Genomic DNA, 24,347 nt, shown 5'->3' with positions numbered 1-24,347 from the left:
CCAAATGGTTACTCTCAATAAAATAGAGCTCATTTAGGAAAGGAAGCTTACTGATTATTGAGGCCCTAGAAGAACCACAAGAAGGATGAAAAGGAAAATACTTGTAAAAGAACTGGGAGAAAAAGAACAGGGAGAATAATAGCAATTTTAAAGGAAAAATGGAAAGAGAATCACCTCATTAACATAATTTAAGTTGGCCAATAGGGCTGATAGTCTCGTATCTTCAAGTAAATCCTATCATTAGATACTCATTCTTTTCAAAGCAATTCCTCTTACTCAACAGGGAAGGACATAAAAATATCAAAAACACAACATCAGGGGATCCCTGGGTGGCTCAGCGGTTTAGCACCTGCCTTTGGCCCAGGGCGCGATCCTGGAGTCCTGGGATCGAGTCCCACATCAGGCTCCTGGCATGGAGCCTGCTTCTCCCTCTGCCTGTGTCTCTGCCTATGTCTATATAAATAAATAAAATATTAAAAAAAAACATATCATACCAGTCATTAACAATTTTATCATTTATTTTTTTATTTTATTGAGGTATAAATGACATACATTATATTCAGTGCAACAGAATTCAATATTTGTCTATATTCACAGAGGCTAATGGTGTCTCAACAAAGAGAACAGAACAGACTCTGACCTCTCAGTTACCCACTGGCAGCCCAAAGCCTGGCATCTTGTACCATAAACACACCGTCAAGATAATGTTTGATCCCCTCAGCTGATCCCCTGCTGAGCCTGTCACAATAAACTGGGGAATCTGGGCCTCAGCTGAACCAGGGGACAAAAAGCCGAAGCATTTAAACAATGCGATGCCAATTTTCCTTTCCTGTACATTTGTTTATTTAAAAAATAGTGTAGGAAATGAATAAAATGGTACCTAAAAAGTAAATTTAAAAAAAAAGTGTATATTGTAAAGTGACACCTACATAAGTCTAATTAACATCTGTCACCATACATATAGAATTTCTTCTCTTGTGATAAGAACTTTAAAAGTCCACAGTCTTAGTGACTTTCAAATATGCAATATAGGATTATTACAGTCATTGTGCTATATATTAAATCCTAGTTATATAAAATTATGATTTATTTTGTAACAGGAAGTTTGCACCTCAGGACTCCCTTCACCCATTTTGCTCACCCCCCATCCCTGCCTCTGGCAACCACTAATCTGTTCTTTTTATCTATGAGCTCGGGATTTTGTTTTGTTTTAGATTCCATATACAGGTGAGAGAATACTACTTTTGTCTTGGTCTGTCTGGCTTCACTTAGCATCATATCAGGGTCCATCCATGTTGTCACAACTAGCAAGATTGCATTCTTTTCTATGGCTGAATACTATTCCATTGTGTGGTGTGGGTGGGTGGGTGCGTGTGCATGTGTGTGTGCATGAGTTCTTGCCACATTCTCTTTATTGATCCACTGATGGACCCTTAGGCCGTTTCCATATCCATATCTTGACTATTATAAATAATGCTATAATGAACATGATGGTGCAAAGATCTTTTGAAGTTAGTGTTTTCATTTTCTTCAGATAAATACCCAGAAGTGGAATTGCTGGATCGTAAGGTAGTTCTATTTTTAATTTTTTGAGGCACCTTCACAGTTTTCCACAGTGACTGTACCAGTTTACATTCCCACCAACAGTGCAGGATTCCCTTTCCTCCACAATTTTCTTCTCTAACACTTGTTAATTGTCTTTTTTTATAGCAGCTATTCTAGTAGGTGTGAGGTGATATCTCATTATGGTGAAGTGATAATTTCAATATTTTTCTTTCTTGTATGTCATCCCTTAATATTTCCCTATCAATGGCCCAGGCCCCCCCATTAATAAAAATAATGTGCCTTTTCTCCTGTTTATCTGTCTTTTGTTAGTTAAATCCGCAGACTCCTTGACCCTAAACCCAGGAGTGCAAGGAAACTCATTTCCTCCCTAACTTCTTTCGTCATAATGCAGAAGTCATGAAAAAACAATGAGGAATCAGGGAAAGGTCATAAAGTAAGAAAAAAATAGAACTCTGGAGAATTCAGTATTTCCATGACAGCAAAGGAAGAGAAGCCACTAAAGTGATATGAGGAATGACAGAGAAAGGACAAGAAAATGTGGAGAGTGGGCTCATGGAATTCAGGGGAGGTAAGGGTTACCGTGAGCGGCATCGGACACTACAGAGGTCTCCAGTTAGATGCAACTGAAAAGCATCCCTAGGATTTAACAAAATACAACTGGAAACATCATCCTAATTGTTTCGACAGCGATGGGAAAGCTGAAAACAATCTGCAGGCAGACGAATGAAGGGAAGATGAGGAAGGGGTATTATTGCTCCCTACTGCCATTGTAACAAATTACCACGAATTTACTGACTTGAACCAACATAAGCTTATCCTCCCATAGCTTGTACGTCAAAAGCCAAGAAGGCAGCTGCAGGTCTCAGGAGACTAAATCAAAGTGTGGGCTGGCTGGGCTCTTATCTGGAGGCTCCAGAGGGGAAAGTTACTCTTTCAGGTTGTTGGCAGAATTTGGTTCATGTGGTTGTTGCACTGAGTTTCCCACTTCCTTGGGGGCTGCCAGCCAGGGACTGGCCCCAGCTTCTAGGGGCTGCCTACATTCCGTGGCTCCATCTTTAAAGCCAAGAATAGCTGGTTAAATCTTGGTCACACTTTGAATCTCCCTGACCTCTCCTCCTGGTTCATCCCTCCTATCTTTTCTGCTCATAACAGCTCCAGTGATCACAGCTGGTCCACTGAGATAATCGAGGTTAATCCCTCTACGTTAAATTCAGCTGATTGGTAAGCTAATTCTATCTGCAAAGCCCCTTCACAGAAGTATCTAGACTGGTGTCTGATTAAGAAGCCAAGGGATAGGAATCTTGGGGTAAATATCGTGAGAATGTTGGCTACCACAAGTGTTAACAATGAGTATATCCACTCTTTCCAGAATTGGCCTACATATATTCAGGAGGCAGACTGGTGTCAAGGAGAAGTTTTTTGGGCTTGGTATAAAATAAGACTAGCACATGCATATCCAGAAGATAAAGAAAATAAGAACATTTTGAAAATAAAGGAGAAAAAAGTGAAAAATTGAACCACCTCTGAGGAGGTAGACAGATTTGGGACCCAAGTCACAGGTGGAAGCAATGAGGCTTCTGTTGAATGTTACAGGTGGAAAGAAGGGAAGGGTAGGAAATGTGTAAGTGTCAAGAAGTAGCTGTAGTAGCAAGTCATTAAGGTAGTTCTGTTAACCCTTATTATCTACTCTAAAGCAGCTCTCAAAGTACTGTACCTGGACCAACAGCATCAACATCACCAGAGAACTTATGAGAAAAATAAATCCTAAGATCCTACCCCACACCTACTTAATCAAAAACTCATGGAGTGGGAACCAGAAATCTGTGTTTCACAAGCCCTCCAGGTGATCAAGATACAGCTCCAGTTTGAGAACCACTCTAACAGTCAAAGACCAGATCTTGCCTGAGACTGAGGAGGAAGGGGCACCGTAGAACTTGTAAAGAGAATGTAAAGGTTGGAAAGAGCTGTGGCAAGAAAAAGAGAGAAGACTGAGAACATATGGAGACCACTATCCTGCCAAACTCCTGGTACCAAATTCCAGTCCTGGGTGTAAAGACAGAGTGGGAGATCCAATAGGCTTTTGACCAAAAAAAAATAAAAAAAAAAAGAAAGGAAAGAAAAAGAAAAAGAAATAAATAAAAATAAAATAGGGTAATATAACCACTTGCAATAGGAAATTACTGGCAATATATAGGAACAACGGAAGTAATTGATGAATAGAGAGGCATGCTGGCCAGAGGAAAGAGCACTGCTCTTAGAGTCAACATTATATGGATTTGTGCCCTAGCTCAGCCACAAAGAGCCTGGGGAATTGAAGAAATTGACTAATCTCCCTGAGCCTGTTTCCTCAGCATGGGGACAGAAATACAGCAGAGGTGTGGAAATCTCACCCGTGTTAAATATAGCACCCGGAAATTCTTAGCACAGAACCTGGCACGCAGATGAGAGTGGTTATTGTTCATTGGGGTATCTGTCAGATTCTATCATATTAATAGATGAATGCCCTATCATGTTCTTCAATCCTATTACCTTGCTTGGTTTCCTCCAGCTGGGCTGGACTCCACATGCCTTCTCATTTCAAGACCTAAATCAATGGAGCAGCTCTGCAGATAGGCTAGATGCTCATGACAGAGAGCAGGGTGCAAAAATGTGATCACAGGAACAGCAGTGGCCTTGAAAGCTTCTGTCTGGCATGGTGTGTGTTATAACCATCCACACTCCACTGGCCAACTCAGGTCAGAAGGCCAAGACCAAAGCCAGTCAAGTGGGCCTGTGAACTCTGCTCAGGGAAACATGGCAGGGGTGAGAAAGAATAAATAATTGGAACAAATACATTATCATAATGACTCTGAGTAATAGAAATTGGGTGAGGCTGGACTGTTGGGGATAAAGCTGTAAGGCAAAAGCCAAGGGGGTGCTCAGAAGGCAACCCAACTCTCACCATGATGGGAAAGGCTTTTTCACATTCTGAAAACTCAATGACTTTTGCAACATGCATGGTTGTCATCTCTGACCACACAGTCAGTGTAGGAGTTTGCTAGGGCTCCTGTAACACGGTGCCACAACTGGGTAGCTTAGACAGCAACATAGTCTCGACAAGCGTGGAGACTAGAAATCCTGTCAGCAGAGTTAGTTCCTTCTCAGGGCGGAGGGAAGGAGTTTTTCTAGATCTTGCTCCTTGGCTTGTAGACGGCCATCTTTTTTATTATTATTATTATTATTATTATTATTATTATTAAGGGACCACCCTTCTCCACAATGACTACTTCTTAACTAAAAACAACTGCAACAACCCCATTTCCAAAAAAAAGGTTATATCCTGAGCTTCTGGGGTTGGGCTTCAATAGAAGAATTTGGAGGAACATAATTCGACCTATAAGAGGTAACATTCAAACCTTTAAGAGACCTGCCTTGTTTCTAAGTGACAGCAAGAAACTGGATTGTGGCTCTCCTAGTCCATGGCTTTTTTTCTTTTTCTTTTTATTTTTTTAAGTCTTCGTGCCCAACATGGAACTCACAACCCTGAGATCAAGCCCTGAGCTGAGATCGATAGACACTCAACCGGCTGAGCCACCCAGGCACCTCCACCACCACCACCACCACCACCGCCCCCTGTCTTTCTTGCTGAGAGAGGAACACCAAGTAGTGAGTTTTAACCACTCACAACAGAGAGCCACGAACTGGCTCCCTTTAGCACATTAAACCGGGTATGGACGTCCTCACCCACAGTCAGACCAGGGCACACCGCATGGGTGGAAGAGACAACTTGTGTAGAGACACACATATCCCTGGGGACTCTTGGCCGAGTCAAACTGCTTGCCTATGCTGCATACTCCGTGTGCACCCAAGCTCCTTCACACTGGGACCAAACAGACTCGGTGCTGCCTGTTTGGGATGACCCAGCACCCGGCGGGCCAGCTGTCCTGCAGAGGCTGGTGGCACTCATGCGGGTTGCCGCCAGCAGGGAAGGCCCTTGCTTCCAGGCACCTCCCATGATCTCACCAGCACGGTGTCTCCCTCCGGCCTTTCTTCCTCTCACAGGAGCCACACTCTACCTGACACTGCGAAGAGCAAGGCCTCTTCTTCCTCCTCCCCGCCTCTCTCATCGAGTCTCTCATCCCTAGAGAGCTTACTCCTTTCAATAGGCAGACGCTGCTAGGTGTCCTTTCCTAAATTAGCATTGTTCACTTAGGTAGGATTTACTGTCTCCCTACCTCTGTCTCTGTTTCTCTCCCACCCTTTTGATTCTTCTTTTTTCTTTAATATTTTATTTATTTATTCATGAGAGACAGAGAGAGAGAGAGAGGCAGAGACAGGCAGAGGGAGAAGCAGGCCCCCCCACAGGGAGCCAGAGGGGGGGGGGGACTCGATCCCTGAATTCCAGGATCACGCCCTGAGGGGAAAGCAGAGCTTCAACCACTGAGCCATCTAGGCGTCCCCCACCCTTTTCTTTTTCGTTTTCTTTGAAAGCTCTTGCCCTGCTCCCATGCGCACCCCCCCACCGCCCTCCTCCTTACCTGCACCCCGGTTCACCCACCCCTTAACTGATAAAGGATGAGCTCGGCAGCTCCGAAAAGGAGGGGGCGGCTGCTGCCGCACCTGCTCCTCTGCTCGCATCCAAGGTCACCAGCTGGTAGCGACGGACACCCCGGTGACATTCCCAGCCCGGGCTCCAGGCCGAGCTGCAGTACACACACCTCCCCCAGTCCCTTTCTCTTTCCTCGCAAGGCCCCGGGCAGTCCCTGGGACGGACAAGGTCAGGCTGGGTCAGCGCAGAAGTGGTTAACTAGGGAATGACCACAGGCTTTGGGTGGGTTGTTTTTTTTTTTAAGATTTTATTTATTTATTTATTCATGAGAGACTCAGAAAGAGAGGCAGACACAGGCAGAGGGAGAAGCGGGCTCCCTGTGGGGGAGCCCAATGTAGGACTCGATCCCAGGATCACAACCTGAGCCAAAGGCAGGTGCTCAACCACTGAGCCACCCAGGGGTCCCAACCACAGGTTCTATTCAAGTTCCGGACAGCAGAACTAAGCTCCCAGCCCAGTGATGTTCCTCAGGACCCACAGCCTAGTGCAATATTAAGATAGCACCTCTAACCAAACCTCAGAAAGTTCCTCCCACAGAGCCTGAAGAGCATATTAAAATTTAATAGGGGGCTGGGGGAAGGGCTGGGGAGGGGACGCTACGACGACAGGCCCACCTGCATTTCTCGCCCTCCTCTGAATCCTCCTCCAGGTGACCCTGAGTCAAGCCATCAAGGTTCCTCTGTCAGGGGTATCTATCCCCTGACATATCTGGAAGGTCAGTGTTGTCTTCAGTACTCCCCCCACACCTTCTCTGCTCAAAATCATCTTAGGAGCAGAGACAACACGCCTAAACTCCAGGCAGACGTGAACTGCCCCCTAGACCCATCTGTGTCGGAGTCCTGTGGAATCACAGCACCAGGTGTCCCAGACTAAACTGCCTCCGATCCCCCACAGCCATCACACCAGCTTCCACCTGCCCAGCTACAAGCTCCCGCTCCTGCTCCCCCACACCTCACACTCACACCCAGTGGACCCCCCTCATAAACGCTGTGTACTGGGTCCCTTCTCCACCCACCACCTTTACCAGGCTCTCCTCATTGCCCATTAAATAGGATCATGAGGCAGTGGACAGGACATTTGAACTAGGGAGACCTGTGCTCAGAGCTGAATCCTTCTGCTAATCTGCCCAGTGGATCAGAGCAAGGTAATGAACTTGTTAGCCTTAGTGTCCTCACATTTAAAATAGGATCTAATAATGCCTTTGCAAGAGGGTGGGAGGATGTAATGAGGCCATCTATGTAAAGAAATGTTTATCAATCTACTTGACTTCTGAATTCTGTTCCAGTGCCCTTGACATTATACTCTAAATGAATAGTATCCCTGGGGGTGGGGAATAGCCACTCTGTGGCCTTGCCCCTTAAACAATAAAATGGAATCTCAAACTTTATAAAGGCATTTCACCATTTTACTTAATCTTCGATATTTAAGTGATTTTATGTACAAAGAATATTATTTTAGCTCTGTATCTCTTGAAAGATTATATAACAAAGTTTATTTAAAAACAGTCATTGGGATGCCTGGGTGGCTCAGCAGTTTAGCACCTGCCTTCGGCTCAGGGTGTGATCCTGGAGTCCCGGCATCGAGTCCCACATCGGGCTCCCTGCATGGAGGCTGCTTCTCTCTCTGCCTGTGTTTCTGCCTCTCTCTGTGTGTGTCTCTCATGAATAAATAAGTAAAATCTTAAAAAAAAAAATAAATTTTAAAAAAAAAACAGTCATTATAGGGGCACCTGGGTGGCTCAGTTGGTGAAGGATCTGCCATTGGCTCGGGTCATGATCTCAGGGTCCTGGGACTGAGCCTTGAATCAGGCTCCCTGCACAACAGAGAATCTGCTTCTCCCTTTCCCCCTGCTTATGCTCTATCAAATAAATAAATCTTTAATAAAAACAGTCTTAATAGTATATATTCATTTATTCAATAAATATGAATTGAGGTTGTAATGTGTGCCAAGTATTATTCTAATTCATAAGGGTGCATCTGAACTTATTTCACCAGTGATGTGTTTATTTTAAATTACACATAAAAAATATTTTTCTTGGGGTACCTGAGTGGTTCAGTGGTTAAGTAAGTGTCTGCCTTTGGCTCAGGTCATGATCCCAAGGTCCTGGGATCAACTCCCGCATCAGGCTCCCTGCAGGAAACCTGCTTCTCCCTCTGTTTATGTCTCTGCCTCTCTCGTGGTGTCTCTCATCAATAAATAAATAAAATCCTTAAAATATATTTTTTTCTTGACTAATTCCAAATTGATACCATATCACATGATTTGAAGACTGAATTTATATCAAAATTTGTATTCAAATCAACCTTATGTTAAGCCATCAAAATTAGGCAAAACTGCCTTCACCGCCTCTAAAATGCTGCATTTGTTTTGCATTAAAATATGAAGGGGTTTAATATTTGTACATTTTATTTCTAATTGACAAGATGTGAGAAGGTGTGATATTTGCAAGTACTTTGCAAATAACACATTTTGGGTATGGATAGCATTTACTCCCATTTAATGAAGAGGAAAACTAGAATATAAGCACCACTATATTTTCTCCTCCTAACCTATATTTTAGTCCAAAGACACTCAACATGTCACTAAAACATTTGATCAGCAAAAGATAACTCAAACTGATGACAAAGATCTACTTGAAGGAAAAAAAGACAAAAAGATCTACTTAAAGGGAATTGGCAGAAATGTTTTCAGTTCCCACTCCTAACTTGCTATATTTTAAAATCCAACTTCCTAACAGTTCCCTTCTCCAACCAATGCCATGCGATGGGAATAAATAATCACTGACAGAGTAAAAATCACAAGTACATAAAGCTCGCCAGAGTAGCTACTGCTATTCAGCTGAGGGTAACCCATCGGCCACGTGGGGGAATCACAAGGCATCTTTAAAACACATCTAGAAGATCTCATGCTGTTTCGTTTCTAAGATAGACATAAATACTATTGTGTGTACTTGTTCAGAGACCTTGGAGTCTACTACTGCTGTCTGTAGTGATGTGGCGACTCTGCAACACTTCTGCAAACCACATACCTGGGAGCATTTCACAGGTGGTAGCTCTCACTGTGGCCTAGGAAATCACCCTTTCCATCCATTCTAAAAATCTGTGATACTAATTCTCCTGCTTAAAACCTTTTATTAGCTCCCCAGAGGTTTGGGGATGAACTCCAAGTCCCTTTGCAGAAAACATAGGTCACCAGACACGACCAAGTGTCACCTTTCAATCCATTCTTTTTGTAGACCCCATTCTATCCTGCACATCTCTACTTTTGGGGGTAGAGAGTCCCAGTCTCTGCTGGGAAGTGTTCCCTCTTAACGTTCGAAGTTCACTTTTACCAGGAACCTCCCTTGACCCCAATAGGCTGTCTTTCCTCCTCCATCCCTCTCCTCTGCCCCCATGAGCGCTTCCTGTTCCAAAATCATCCACAACACCACTAGAGGGAACCTGGGTGGCTCGGTCAGTGAAGCGTCTGCCTTTGGCTCAGGTCAAGATCCCAGGATCCTGGGTGGACCTCTCCCTCCCCCTGCTCATTTTTTCTCTGTCTCTCTCAAATAAATAGTTTAAAAAAAAAAAAAAAAACTAGAATTCTTGCCTTAACATTTAAGGTAATGGAGAGCTCCTGAAAGATGCCTCTCTTCTCACCTGGATTATGGAGCTAAGGCTGGAACAGCCAACACCAGAATCTCGAAGGCTAAGAATCACAGAGATTGTTCTTGCTACCTGCCAGCAGTGGGGGGGTCCAGCTGGGGTTCCACCCCTCATCTTCTGGGGTCTAAGTCAGAGGAACAGTCTCCATCTGGGTTGTACTTACCTCTTGGCAGAAGGAGAGGAGCCGGAGAGCTGGAGAAATATTCTGATGGTTGCTGAAGAGTCTAATGGGAATTGGCAGCCCTTTTCAATCATACTGGCCAAATCAAACCACATGGCTACGCCTCATACAGGCGAGGTGGGGAAGTACACTTCTCCCAAGGCAGGCACAGTAAATCTCACAATAGGTAGAGCTGTATACTCCTCTTACGGGGACAGAGAAAATAACCCAGAACAATAATGCGATCTGCTACAGGCCAATAGCTTTCCTCCTCCATCTCCACTAGTACAAATGAAATCCGTGTATGGTTGTGCTGTGCTGGGGAGGCAACATCTGAGTAAGCAGTAGCTCCAGATTTCCCATCTTCTTCTGCTGGGCCCCCAAGAACTTAGATCTTGTTTCTCCAGTCCCTCTCCAAAACTGGTTTTATTTTACAGGATCCTCTTCCCTACTTCTCCCAATGCTTAATGTGCAAAAGAATTCACTTTCCCTTCTTGCTCCTTCTTAACAGTTCATACCAAAATGACACACAAGCCCTTCTCCCATTCTTGTTAAGCATTCTTGAAAGCAAACAGAGCAGTGACAAATGACCAGCTGTGGGAAACCAGTGGGGTTCACTGTTTCCAGAGGTCCCCAGTCATAAACTGCTTTCTCAGAAGACAGGCAGAAGCATCAAATACTATCTGAAGATGGACTTCCCTACCCTCTTCAATCTCTCACTCTCCCTATCCCCAACCCAAAGGCCTAAAACAAAAAAAGCAGTTGGATTGGGTGAGAAGCCAATAAAATACAAGCAGCAGGTTTCCCTAAGTCACTGTAAAAAATTACCACAAATTTGGTAGCTTCAGAGCATAGTTAAATACCTATTCTTTCATGGTGTTAGAGGCCACAGCCTGAAATCATTAGTAGGAGGCCCAAATCAAAGCATCAGCAGGGCCACACTCCTTCTAGAAGCTCTAGGGGACATTCGTTGCTTGCCCCTCCCAGCTTCTAGAGACCCCTAGCATTCTTGGACTTGAGGCCACAGCACTCCAGTCTCTGCCTCCGTGGTCACGTTGCCTCATCTCCTTCTGCCCGGTTCAACTCTCCCTCTGGCTCCCTCTTAAAATGCATATAATGGCATGTTGGGCCCAGCCAGATAATCCAGGATAAATCTCCCCATGTTGAGATCCTTAACTTAATCACATCTGCAAAGATCCTTTTTCCATCTAAGGTAACGTTCACAGGTTCCAGAGATTAGATATGAAATCTTTGGGGGAGACCATCTTCCACCTACCACCAGGGTCCTCAGATATGTAGGTTCTTCCCCATACCTGGGAGAGTGGGTTGCCAGGGCTGGCTTGGCACCTGGTACTTGCTGGGCCAGAAGCTTGAAGGGAAACTGAGAAGGGTCACTGCCAATGAGGGTTCGTGAGCCAAAAGGAGATTTTCTGAACAATCAACCATCGAAAGAAGAACAAGATGGCCCATCTCCAGCATGTTCTTACATGGGGAAAACCTGAAATCATTAAATCTAAAACTTGTGTCTATCTATCTGTGCACAAAATAGAATTATGAAGAGAAAAAAAAAAAAGATCAGCCATGAAGAACTCCCTGGGACCACCTATACTAGAGGAAACTCTGAATTCATTTTCCATCCATACTGTAGAAAATATGGCATCATTCTTGCCACATAAAGGGGTGATTCATGGAGCAAGAGCCAAAACCTGTGAAAACATTTCCAGTCTGTTGTTTAAATTCATAAACATATTATCTAGATTTTGGATCTGTGAGTCGTTTCAGTTACAACTTTGTGACAAGCTGGGCTTGGTCGGGATTCTTGTTCTCAGGATGGCCCATAACACATGGGCTCCCAGTTATCCCACCAAACCCTAGCTGAGAGGCAGCTGTGAAGGCATTCAGCTGCTGGAAACTTAAGTTTCTTTTTTTTTTTTTTTTTTTAAGATTGTATTTATTTACTCATGAGAGACACAGAGGGAGAGGCAGAGACACAGGCAGAGGAAGAAGTAGGCTCCCTTCAGGGAACCCAATGGGAGACTTAACCCCAGGACCCTGGGATCACAGCCTGAGCCAAAGGCAGACGCTCAATCACTAGCCACCCAGGCGTCCTGAAAGTTAAGTTTCAAATCCTTGAATTGATCAAGAGAGATCAGGTGCTGGTCGGGTGTGAGTTGATCAAGCTGAAGCCCTCTCTAAAGCCCATGGCTCTTCACAGGGGGTCAGAAAGTGTGGACAGCAGAGGGAAGAGGGCTCAGAAGGGGAGCTTCTATGAGCTCTCTGACACTCTGCTCAATGCAAGCAGCCTACCTGTGAAAAATGACAAATATCCAGAATATTTCCCTGAGGGCTGGAAGCTGGTTAGACCAACACTGGGTGCTTTGGATCAGAAAATGAAGGGAAGTTGAGAGAGAACCTTATGAAGGAAAGAGACAAGCAGAGTCTCTCCAGCTGCCTCCATCGTCAGGAATCCTGCTACATCTGCACGATGTTTCAAAAGCACAAAGCCATCAGCCAAGAGCTGTGTGAATACTGCCTGAAAGGAGCTACACAGATTCACGCCTGATTGCTAAGTGGAGAACATATGATCATGAGAACATGAGTTGCCTGCAGTGTATTCAGGGTCTGGGATGCCAACCCCAGAAGCAATTGCCCGTCCTGCGTTTGCCAAAGGGGGCAGGAGGCAGGCAGGATGGTGGGGCATGTGCTTTGTGGCTGGGGGGGCTGAGCTGTTCTCAATGTCCCTGTGGCTGGATTCCTGCTCTGCCCTGGATTGTGAGTTTGATCGTGGCCAGGGCCACGCAAAGGCTCCACCCTCCTGAAAGAGATCTGTGGTGAGGACACCAGATCTGTCATGGGTGCTCTGTGTCCTGAGCCCAATGTGATCCTCTCCCTCCCCTTTTCCTGGGTTTCTCCCAACACACACACCTGGCCCTTCCCAGCAGAAGCAGTGGGCCTCTGCTGCCTCTGAGCCAGATCTAGAATTTCAAAACATTTGGAACCTTGATCTCCATCCCACCTAAAAGACAAACGGACACTCTCTCCATATACTCGAGAGACTCCTTACTGTCCGCAAACCCAAAGTCCTAAACATAAAAAATGAAAAAATAAATGAATAAACAGTCACCAGAAAGCTAACACTGACTCCTCCCCCCGTAGCATCCTGACTATGCATGAGGACTAATCATGGGACTTTGAGCAACTGTCAAGCAGCCTGTGCTTTCAGATTCTTTCCACTAGGTGGCATAAGCTGAGCCTTTGAAAAAAATAAAAATCAAAGATTTTGCATAAGTGACTATTTCCTTCCAAGTACAAATAGGAATTTTGCTTTCTAGGAATGGGAGGCTAAGCTCAGGAAAAAGAAAATTGAATTCAGGTCCAAGATTATGGAAGACTTTTTTTTTTCCCAGACTTCTGCCTTCTGCTTTCTCTCTGGAACTATCACTGATGAATGAGAACAGAGATTTCCCCCTGACCTTTCTGCTTAATAAGTGGTTAAGCTTTTCAGTGATGAGTCACCTGTGTTCCTCAAGTGCGGGTAGAGGGAACTACTGTCTTTTACCAATAAAGGTTACCTGCTTTTCATGAGCCCCAAATATTCATGCTTAAAAACAGTCTTGCCCAAAACCTTGACTTACACCTTATCATGTAAAAATAGCATAAAGATTGCCTTGTAGGGGTGGCTTGGTGGATCAGTAGGTTAAGTATCTGCCTCTGGCTCAGATCATGATCTCAGGGTCCTGGGTTGTAGCCCCACATCAGGCTCCCTGCTCAGCGGGGAGTCTGCTTCTCCCTCTCCCTCTGCCCCTCCCCACCACTCATGCTTGCTTGCTGTCTCTCAAAAATAATATCTTTTTTTTTTAAGATTTTTATATATTTATTCACGAGAGACAGAGAGAGGCAGATACACATGCAGAGGGAAAATCAGGCACCATGCAGGGGGCCCGATGTGGGACTCGATCCCAGGACTCCAGGATCTTGCCCTGGGCCGAAGGCAGGCGCTAAACTGCTGAGCCACCCAGGGATCCCCTAAAATCTTTAAAAAGAAAAAAATAATTGCTTCATAGTATAAGATGCTTAACAACCTACAAAGTAAGAAGGCACCCTGGAGTCAAAAGCCCTGAATTTCCTTGGTACACCTGGCTGGCTCAGTTGGTAGAGCATAGACTCTTGATCTCAGGGTCATGAGTTTGGGACCCACACTGGGTGCAGAGGCTACTCAAAAAAAGTAAATTAAAAAGTAAATAAAGGTAAAGCTTTAATCTATATATTTTTTAAAAGTCCTGAATTTCCATGCTGGCTCCAACTTTTTAAACTGTGAAACTGGTCAAGTCACAATGCTAAGATTCTCAGTTTCAATGTCCAGAAAATGGTGATAATTGTTTGAAAACTAAGTGATCAAATGTGTATGAAATCTTAAGGCCTGAAATGCCCAATATCACTAGTCATTAGGAAAATACAAATCAAAATCACAATAAGGTACTACTTGATAACCCACCAGGATAGCTATTATCAAAAAAATAATAAATGTTGATGAGGATATGGAGAAATTGGAACCTTTGTGCATGGCTGGTAGGAACCTAAAATCATGCAGCTGCTGTGTAAAACACTCTGGCAGTTCCTCAAAAGCTAAACATAGAATTCTCATGTGATCCAGTATTCTGCGCCTAGGTATGTACTCAAAGGCATTGAAAGCAGGAATTCAAACGGATGTTTGTACACTAATGTTCATAACAGCATTATTCACAATAGCCAAACAGCAGAAACAACCCTAGAGCCCACCAACAGATGAATGGATAAACAAAATGTGGTGCATCCACACAATGAAATAGTATTCAGCCATTAAGAGAAATGAAGTCCTGACACATTACACCATAAATGAACCTTGAAAACATTATGCTCCATAAAATAAACCAGACATAAAAGGACAAATACCATATTATTCCATTGCATGAGGTGCAGAGAATGGGCAAATTCATAGAGACAGAGTAGATTAGAAATTACCATGAGCTGGGAGATGGGGAGGTTGAAGGTCATTGCTTTAATGATTACAGAGTTTCTGTTTGGGGTAACAAACAAGATTTGGAAATAGATCCTGGTGGAGGTTGCACACCATGGTGAATATAATTAATACCACCGAGTTTTACACTTTAAAAAATTAGTTAAAATGGTAAATTTTTTAATGTATATTTTGCCAAAATAAGGAAACACAAAATAATAATAATAGGTGGATTTAGAGCAATTTAGTTATTCAAAATCAAGAAAGATTTGGGGATGGCATTTTTCTAAGTGACTATATTTGGTGATTAAATTTCCTCTTACACACACACACACACACTCACATGCACACACATACACACACACACAGTCCGAAGGCCTGGCACATAACTCATTCAAATCACATTTGTATTCAGCTTGTGTGTGTCGAGTTTGTTCTGGCCCATTTCATCCTCCCGGCAATCCTGCGAGGCACCCAAGAACCACAGCCAAAAAACCTGCTGTCCCTACACAGTATTATTCCAGAACCCCTTCTAGGTATAGACTCTTTCTTAGTCTTAAGGCAGAGAGGACAAGAGCAGAACATGACACAGTGAAGGCAAAGACATAATATTCAGTGAGTGCTTTGTATACCAGGTGTTTTACATGGGTTCTTCATCTTGAAGCCCAGATTGTACCTCTGCATTTTCCCAGATCTCTCCTTCGGAATCACATTCTCTATATCTGACATTTTCAAGCCTTGCTAAGACATTTCCACAATCTGCTCTAATATAACAGTTATATCTGGGTGTGTCACATTTAGCATATCACGAAAGTTTGTATTGATTTGCCTGTTTTCTCCCCTAAGTTGAGAGGTCCATAAGAATAGGGACTGTTTGTATACTCAGAACCACACTCAGAACCTGGCACAGGACAATTGTTGTATATGATAGGCACTCAGCAAACATCGGTTCAATGGCTATGATAGGTATTATTTTTTTTTTTTAAATTTTATTTATTTATGATAGTCACACAGAGAGAGAGAGAGAGAGGCAGAGACACAGGCAGAGGGAGAAGCAGGCTCCATGCACCGGGAGCCCGATGTGGGATTCGATCCAGGGTCTCCAGGATCGCGCCCTGGGCCAAAGGCAGGCGCCAAACCGCTGCGCCACCCAGGGATCCCTATGATAGGTATTATTTCCCGATATTTTAGAGATGAGGAACCCGGGGCTAAGGAGGTTTGGAAATGCGTCCAAAGACATGGAGCCGGCAAGCAAAGCACCTAGACTTGAGCCCTGGTCCTTCCAGCCTGTACCAGAAGCAAATCCCTCCACCAAAGTACGTGAGAATTTGAATTAATCAAGGACTATTCAGAATGCTCCACTGGAATCCTCAGTTCTTTTTTTATTTGACCATAATGGTCCATCAAAACTCCCCCTCTCTACCCTTCAAAAATTCTTACAACTCGGGGATCCCTGGGTGGCTCAGGGGTTTGACCTCTGCCTTTGGCCTGGGGCGTGATCCTGGAGTCACAGGATCGAGTCCCTCGTCAGGCTCCCTGCATGGAGCCTGCTTCTCCCTCTACCTGTGTCTCTGCCGCTCTCTCTCTCTCTCTCTCTCTCTCTCTCTGTGTGTGTGTGTGTGTCTCATGAATAAATAAATAAAATCTTTTTAAAAATTTCTTACAACTCATATTTACAAACATAAATCAAAGGCAGGAGTTGCATTGATGAGGCAGAGAGGGCAAGGGGCAGGCAAGGGAAGTAGAAAAAAAATAAACGGCATCTCCTTTTCCTGTGGTTTTTTTTTTCCTCTTTCAATTGAATATGTTTTGAGGGCCCTGATGTCAAATAACAAGGCTGACAAATTTGCTGAAAACCTTCCCTTTTAGCTGATATAGAAGAGCCAATACAATGGACTGGTTGGGTTGCCCATCTACTTACTCTATGCCTGAAGCTCTTTAGGAGCTTTGGGGTCCCTGTAGAAGCCACAGTTCCATTTCAGGATAAGGGCATTTTCATAAGAACTGGATGACTTGTCATGAACTGGATGACAGTAGTGCCTGCCAGAAAGCAGCCTTGTTTCAGTGTAAGGAGCCCAAGGTAATCCCAGCTGTGCCCATTATGCTATCTATTGCTGTGTAACAACTACTCCCGCAATGAAAGCTTAAAGGAGTGAACTTTTATTATCTCTGTGGGTCAGGAATTCAAGTGACTTAGCCGGATGGCTCTGGCACAGGGTATCTCAAGAGGTTGCAGTCAGGAAGTTGGCTGGCACCAGAGGATCCACTCCTCAGATGGCTCCCTCCCCTGAGCTCTTTGCTGTCCTTTGGCAGAGGCCTCAGATGCTTGTCATTTGAGTATCTCCATAGGGTTGCTGGAATAGCCTATGATTCTGACACCAATCCCAATATGTGGGTTCTTTCCCCATGCAAGCAATTCTCCAAGACCAGTTGAGTGTCCCACAATTCAGTTCAGTTTTGACACTACCTATATGCAGATTGTGTCCGATCTCACAGGTTAAGGACTCAGTCTCACTAGACTGTCCCACTTCAGACATAGTCAGAAGTGCAGGCAGTCACCTCTGTTTCTGACTGACCAGCTAGCTATAAATCAGAGGTTCCCAAAACCCCATCCTGAGGTTTCAATGAATTTGCTAGAACAGCTCGCAGAACTCAGGAAACTGTTCACTCTCTAGATTCCTGGTTTATTACAAAGGCTATTAAAGGATGTAAACCAACAGCCAGATGAAGAGATTCAAGACAAGGTATGTGGGAAGATATGCGTGATTTCTGAGCATGACACTCTCTTTGCATCTCTGTGTGGTCAACAACCTGGAGGCTCTCCAATCCCCATACTTATGTATTTACATGTTTTTATGGAGAATACATTACACAGGTATGATTGATTACATCATTGGCCATTGGTGACTGACCTCATCTCCAGCCCCTGCCTCCTCTCTAAAGGTCAAAGGGGGTGGGACTTAAACTTCCACCTCCCAATTACATGATTGGCTCCCCCCACAACTAATCCCCATCCTTAAGTGACCTAGAGGTTTTCCAAATGAGACCTCTTTCACATAACAAGACACCTTTTTATTACTCTCATCATGTGAGAAATCACAAAGGTTTTAGGCATTCTGCGCCTAAACATAAGGACAAAGACCAAATATGCATTTCTTATTATAAAGCACAATATCACCCTCACATGGCAGCTGGTTTCTCCAAAGCAAGTTATCCAAGAGAGCACAAGAAGGAAGCTGCAGTGCCTTTTATGACTAGTCTCCCAAGTCACATGCCATCACTTCCACAACATTCGATTCATTAAAAATCAGTAAGTACAATGCACACTCAAGGGGAGGAGAATTGGGCACCACTTTTTATTTTTTTTATTTTTATTTTTTTTTTTTTTTGGGCACCACTTTTTAAAAGAAGAAATATTGGGGCACCTGGCTGGCTCTGTCAGTGGAGCATGTGGCTCTTGATCTTGGGGTCATGAGTTCAAGTCCCATGTGGGGTGCAAAAATTAATTCAAAATTTTAAAAATATATTTAAGAATAAAAATAAATAAAAGGAGAAATACCAAAACAAGTAATGGATATATTTTATGACACCACCTCTGTCAACTTAAGAGAGCATTCATTTAAAAACACAAACCTCTGGGGTGCCTGGGTGGCTCAGTCAGTTAAGTGTCTGCCTTTGGCTCAGGTCATGGTCCCAGGGTCCTGGGATCAAGCCCCACATTGGGCTCCCTCCTCAGTGGGGAGTCTGTGTCTCCTGCTACTCCTCTCCCCTGCTCCTGTGCTCTTTCTCTCTCTCTCACCCTCTCTCTCTCAAATAAATAAAATCTTAAAAACAGAAACAAGCAAAACAACAACAACACAAACCTCTTCCTCCCACTCAGGAGATCTTACCTCTCCCAATTAAGTGACCCAAGCTGTCCCAGGTCCTGAGACATTCTCACATATCAGGAATTAATGATTTTCTTGATTCTAACACCCATTTATGAATGGTGTGAGCCCTTGCTCAGTCTAAAGTGTCAGTCGTTCACTATTGAGTACAATATTTACCAAACACTCTCTATTTCCCAAGTACTGAGCAGCTAGAGGTGAATGCAAAGACAAAAGACAGTGTCCCTGGTTCAAATGGCTCCAAGTTGAACTCAGATGAGAAGTAAGTAACCACTTGTCACAAGGCGATGGTAAAGTATTATGACAAAACGATGGTTCTGGGGCTCTAAGAACACACAAAGGAGATAACTACACTGGACTAGAGAGTGAGGAGAGGAAAAGAAACGCCTGCCAGATAAGATAATCTTAGAGATGAGTTTTAAATGATGAGTCACTATAGCCATGTTAAAAAGAAGGGGCGGGGAGGGAAAACTCACCAAGAGATCCTTGACTTGCATGATGAGGCAATGACAATGAGAAAGAACACAGACTGAATATTTTAGAGTGCATGGTTCCTTAGGGCTGGTATACGATCGGATTGAGTGGGAAGTAAGAAATGAGTTCAACAGGCTGCCAAGCTGAGCTTGGATTTTTCTCTGAAGCCAGCTGGGAGCCATGGAACTACTTTAATCAGTGTGGGCAAAAATGAAACATGCACTTAAAAAGGTCCCTACTCAGGGCACCTAGGTGGCTCAGTCGGTTAAGGTCTGCCTTTCACTCAAGTCATGATCTCAGGGTCCTGGGATAGAGTCCCATGTGGGGCTCCCTGCTCAGGAGGGCATCTTCTTCTCTCTCTGCCCCTCCCCTTGCTCCTACTCTCTCACATGGGTGCATTCTCTCTCTCTCTCTCTCTCTCTCAAATAAGTAAATAAAATATTTTTAAAAAATAAGTAAAATAAAAAGGTCCCTACTCAGCAATTTAGAAATATATTTGAAGTAAATTCAAAATGGAGAGTAGAAGGCCAGTCTGGAGGCTGATAGTGTAGTCGAAGAAAGAGATGAGCAGGACCAACCCAAGGACACAATGACAGTGGGGCAGAGGGGTGACCTCAAAGATGAAGGATAGAGAACGGACGTATTTGGTGACCTGTTGAATAAGGTGAGCACAGGGAAGGAACCAAGGGAGCCTGAGTTTAGGTCTTAGGATTATGCCCTGGACGAAGGGGATCCACTTTGCTAATAAAACAGGAAATAGAGGACTAGAGAGAAGAATGAAATCAATGCAGCTTAGAGAACATTGGGTTTGAGTACTTATAGGATAAAGCCCTTCCATTAGTTTGGGCTTACTGGGCGGAGAGTAGTTTGAGTTAATAGAAAACTAAATTATAGTTAGTTCTCAGAGCAGCCAAGTAGAGCAAGCAACTCTTGATCTCACAGTGGTGAGTTCCAGTCCCATGTTGGGTGTGGAGCCTACTTGAAAAAAAAATGAAAAAAAGAAAACTAAGGTATTGACTTTTATATGAAAAATTATAATTGTGTTGTGTTTTGCTTTATTTTTTTATTAATTTGCCTTTTTGGGGATGCCTGGGTGGCTCAGTGGTTGAACATCTGCCTTTGGCTCAGGTTATGATCCTGGGATCGGGTCCCACATTGGGCGCCTTGCAGGGAACCTGCTTCTCCTTCTGTCTGTGTCTCTGCCTCTTTCTGTGTCTCTCATGAAGAAAGAAATTTTTTTAAAAAATTTTTAATTTGCCTTTTTTTAAATAATCTCCACCCCCAAAGAGCACTCCAAATCACAACCTTGAGCTCAAGAGTCACATGTTCTACCGACTGAGCCAGCCTAGTTCTCCTTGCTGTGTCTTGTCTTGATCTTACCTATCTCCTATTTGACCTGCCTTATTGAATCTTTTTTTGTGAACATGTAAGAATTCTATCATTGTGGATTTAAATGGTTATTTCCAAATGCTCAAAGGTACTGAGAAATTTCATTTGCTGCACATTTTTTAATGTCCCTTTCTAATTGGTTACACTGTGATATATTCACACGGTGAAGTACTGTGTAGCCATTTAAAATGGTTTGTATTTAAAAATATTTAATGAATGGTGAAATCATTGAAAGTTCTCCTAAGTGAAAGAGGGCAGGTTACAAAATAGTACATACAATCTGATTCTAATTTTCATAAGAATATGTGTGCATCTATATACATAGGGAAAAAATGGAAGGCAAAACAGCAAAATATCATTCTGCCTATCTGAGTGTTGAGAATTTGAAATGATTTTTTTATTTTCTTGTTGTGCCTTTATGCATTTGCCAAAATCAAAACAATGAATATTTAATGTCCCGGGGTTTAAAAATTCATATTGTTTCCAAATGCTTTGCCTTATAAATTTATTCCACACCCACAGTGGCAAATCTTAAAACTGAAAATAAATTCCACAAATCAGCAGAAGTTATCTCTGGATCATGCGGCCAACAGCAATAGATTTTCCTTATACATTTTTGCACTTTTCCCCCATAATGGAAAGGTTTATAATTAGAAATAGGTTTCTAGGAGGAAATACATTTCTTTCCTTCCTCTGGCCCATAAAAGTTCACTATCAGGAAAGAACCTGATGTTACTCATTTGCACCTCAGTGAGAAGCTTCCCCTTAGGTTCTCTAATTAGAAGGATGTCTGCCTTCTACCAGGGCAGGGGTCCAGTGGCTCAGCCCACCTACTGCTCCACCGGCCTTTCACAAGGAGTTACGGCCTCATAGGAGATCCCTTCTTCATGCTTTCTCCTGCTCCCCTCAGGGACTGAGAGCCCTGTGTCCACAATTTCCTCCTTAGGTCATATTTCTGTCCTAGTTTTGCTCTTCGGTGTTCAGTGTAAGATTCCATGGCTAGGAAAGCACATTGACTGCATGGAGCTACTTATAAGAAAAACCAGAGCAACCTCCAGTGGCTGAAGAGGTGAATTCCTCCTAGAACTCTTTTCTTTTTTTCTTTTTTTTAAAGATTTATTTATTCAGGAGAGACACAGAGAGAGAGAGAGAGGCAGAGACACAGGCAGAGGGAGAAGCGGGCTCCCTGTGGGGGGCCTGATGAGGGACTCCATCCCAGGACTCCAGGATCAGGACCTGAGCCAAAGGCAGATGCCCAACCACTGAGCCACCCAGGCATCCCTCTTTTTTCTGACTCTTGGCCACAAGCCCCTTCTTTTTGCTTTTTTTCTTTTTTCTTCCAGTTCACTCACTCCTTTACAGCAAGGCCTGGATTTTCTGAGGCAACGCAGTTACAAATGTCTTGTGCCCTGATCCCCTGATGGACCCTCATGCTTTTGTCAGCTCGAGCATGCTGATTCTTGGTTCAGGAAATGTGGTCACCAGAGATGACCTCCCTGGGAGCCTCGCAAGGGCCACAGGCCGCATAGAGATGAGAATTCCCCATCCCTCTACAGGTGAGGAGGTGAGGCTCCAGGAGATGAAGTGGTTTGCCACAGGCAGTGAAAATGGCCCCGAGCCAATACACAAGCCCTGCGTTCCTTTATTTACTCCTGCTTTCCTGTGCTCTGCAATTCCCTTACTAGACACAGAACCTTTCATTCCATCTTTGGAAAGAAGTCCTAGATGCCAGCTGAACTTGAAGGAAATGACTCATTGTGAACAGCTGAGTTTCCTAGATAGCTAAGGGCTTTCTTCCCTATCACCCATTTCCACTCCTTCCTCCTCTCTATCCCCCTTCCTCTCCTCTGTTTCCCTCGATTACTTTTAAACTCTTAGGAATAGTCATATATCTGGCTACCTCTAAATGTGAGCTAGAGCCTCCACCCTATCCACAGGGCTACAGCCACGGCCCAAGTTCCCTAGCAGAGCACACGGCATGAGTCATAGCAAGCTGGTTGGTAGGAAGGGGAGAAAAATTGGATCTACATTTTTCTAGAGCACAAGGGAGGCACCAAGCTTTCAGTATTGCCTTCAAATCCAGCACAATATATTGCAAAGTTTCTTGCCTTGGAAATAAAAGAGCTGAATGTGTGACAACACAAGAATATCATGATAAATCTAATTATAGGGGCACCTGTGTAGGTCAGTGATTGCGTGTCTGCCTTTGGCTCAGGGTATGATCCTGGGGTCCTGGGATCAAGTCCCACCTCAGGCTACCTGCAGGGAGCCTGCTTCTCCCTCTGCCTGTGTCTGTGCCTCTCTCTCTGTGCCTCTCATGAATAAATAAATAATTTTTAAAAATAAAATAAAATAAACCTAATTATAGCTAATATATATTTAGTGCTTACCACGTGCCAACACTGTGCTAATTGCTTTGCATATATGCATTCTTTGATCAATATCAAGGCACTCAGTCATGGTGCAGTGGTGTGAAACAGCAACGTTTGAGAGACTATTGAAGAATGGGGACATTTGCCTCAACTTTTTAATTCTTGGATTTGTTTTCCTTTTTCTGAGTCTCCCATTGCTATTAGGTTGCTAAATATTATTGTTCTGGATTTCTGATTCGCTTTCTTCAATCTCCTACAAATTTAGAAGGATAAGCCAATCATGTTGGAATTCTATCCAGTAAAAGGTAAGTATGGTTGATAAGGGCACATAAGTTAAATATAGTAACAATAATGCATGTGTGGTACCCAGATAGAAATATACTTAATATATCTGTTTCATTCATTTTAGGTGCCAGAACCTTTATTTTAACTTTTTATGCTGAAATAATTTCCAACTTACAGAAAAGTTACAAGAACAGTGCAAGAAACTTCCATATACTTTTCACCAACCTTTCACTGACTCTGGCTGGAAGGATCTCAGTGAGTTCACGGGGTACAATTTCTCAGGATCACTAGTAAAGAATGTCGTCATTCTAAGTATTGCTTAGTCTGTCATACATTTAATCTCCTAATTTTTCTTCCTGCCTTAAGTGATTAAGATTTAGCTAAATTAATTTTGCTACCTATTTTGAACCTGAAATCAGAAGTATGGAAAGCCCTAGAGGTATTAAAGCCATTGACCTGATGACCTACAGAAGTTAAACTATTTCAGACTGAAGAAAATTAATCCTGGCTTGTAGCTACACTATTTATTTATTCATTACAAGTATTTATTGCTAGGAACATTTTGTAATGGATATAACACTGTCAGAAGGCCTTTCTATCTACTCTTGTCCTCTAATATGGAAGCACATCTGACTTCATCAAGGATGGAGGGTATTCTGATAAAGCAAAAAATAGAGAGAAATTAAAAGTTTTCTTAAATATTTCTTTCTGCAGCCAAATTATTCATCACTGAAGTTTTTGTTTTGTTTTGTTTTTAGTGATCTTATTTTCTAATGCCTGGAATCTATGTTGCTAAAATGAATTTTAAAAGACTGACGGGGCGGGGGAAGGTGCCTGCGTGGCTCAGTAATTGACCATCTGCCTTTGGCTCAGGGGGAGATCCTGGGGTCCTGGGATGGAGTCTCACATTGGGCTCCCTGTGGGGAGCCTGCTTCTCTCTCTGCCTATGTCTCTGCCCCTCTCTGTGTGTCTCTCATGAATAAAT

General features: G+C 43.5%; 3 long non-coding RNA genes across 4 annotated transcripts in view; 2 read left to right on the top strand and 1 right to left on the bottom strand.

Annotated features, from left to right (window-relative positions):
- Positions 1-6,255, bottom strand: part of LOC140604820 (uncharacterized) — a 39,668-nt gene extending 33,413 nt beyond the window's left edge. The window contains exon 1 of the long non-coding RNA XR_012007647.1: positions 6,084-6,255. This is a non-coding gene — a long non-coding RNA (uncharacterized lncRNA). The remainder of the gene's footprint in view (positions 1-6,083) is intronic.
- Positions 1,990-5,007, top strand: LOC140604818 (uncharacterized). 2 transcript variants are annotated; one of them, XR_012007645.1, is made up of 3 exons: positions 1,990-2,134; positions 2,719-2,787; positions 3,261-5,007. It is a non-coding gene; the product is annotated as an uncharacterized lncRNA (long non-coding RNA). The 2 variants fall into 2 exon arrangements; XR_012007644.1 differs by having other exon boundaries at positions 3,264-5,006.
- A 16,982-nt stretch (positions 6,256-23,237) lies between the features above and the next one.
- On the top strand, positions 23,238-23,674 carry LOC140604822 (uncharacterized). The gene is made up of 2 exons (XR_012007649.1): positions 23,238-23,382; positions 23,487-23,674. It is a non-coding gene; the product is annotated as an uncharacterized lncRNA (long non-coding RNA).
- Positions 23,675-24,347: the final 673 nt, after the last annotated feature.

This window comes from Canis lupus, chromosome 15, assembly GCF_048164855.1.
Source record: "Canis lupus baileyi chromosome 15, mCanLup2.hap1, whole genome shotgun sequence".
Classification (NCBI taxonomy): domain Eukaryota; kingdom Metazoa; phylum Chordata; class Mammalia; order Carnivora; family Canidae; genus Canis; species Canis lupus.
This window is presented reverse-complemented; position numbering and strand designations above follow the sequence as displayed.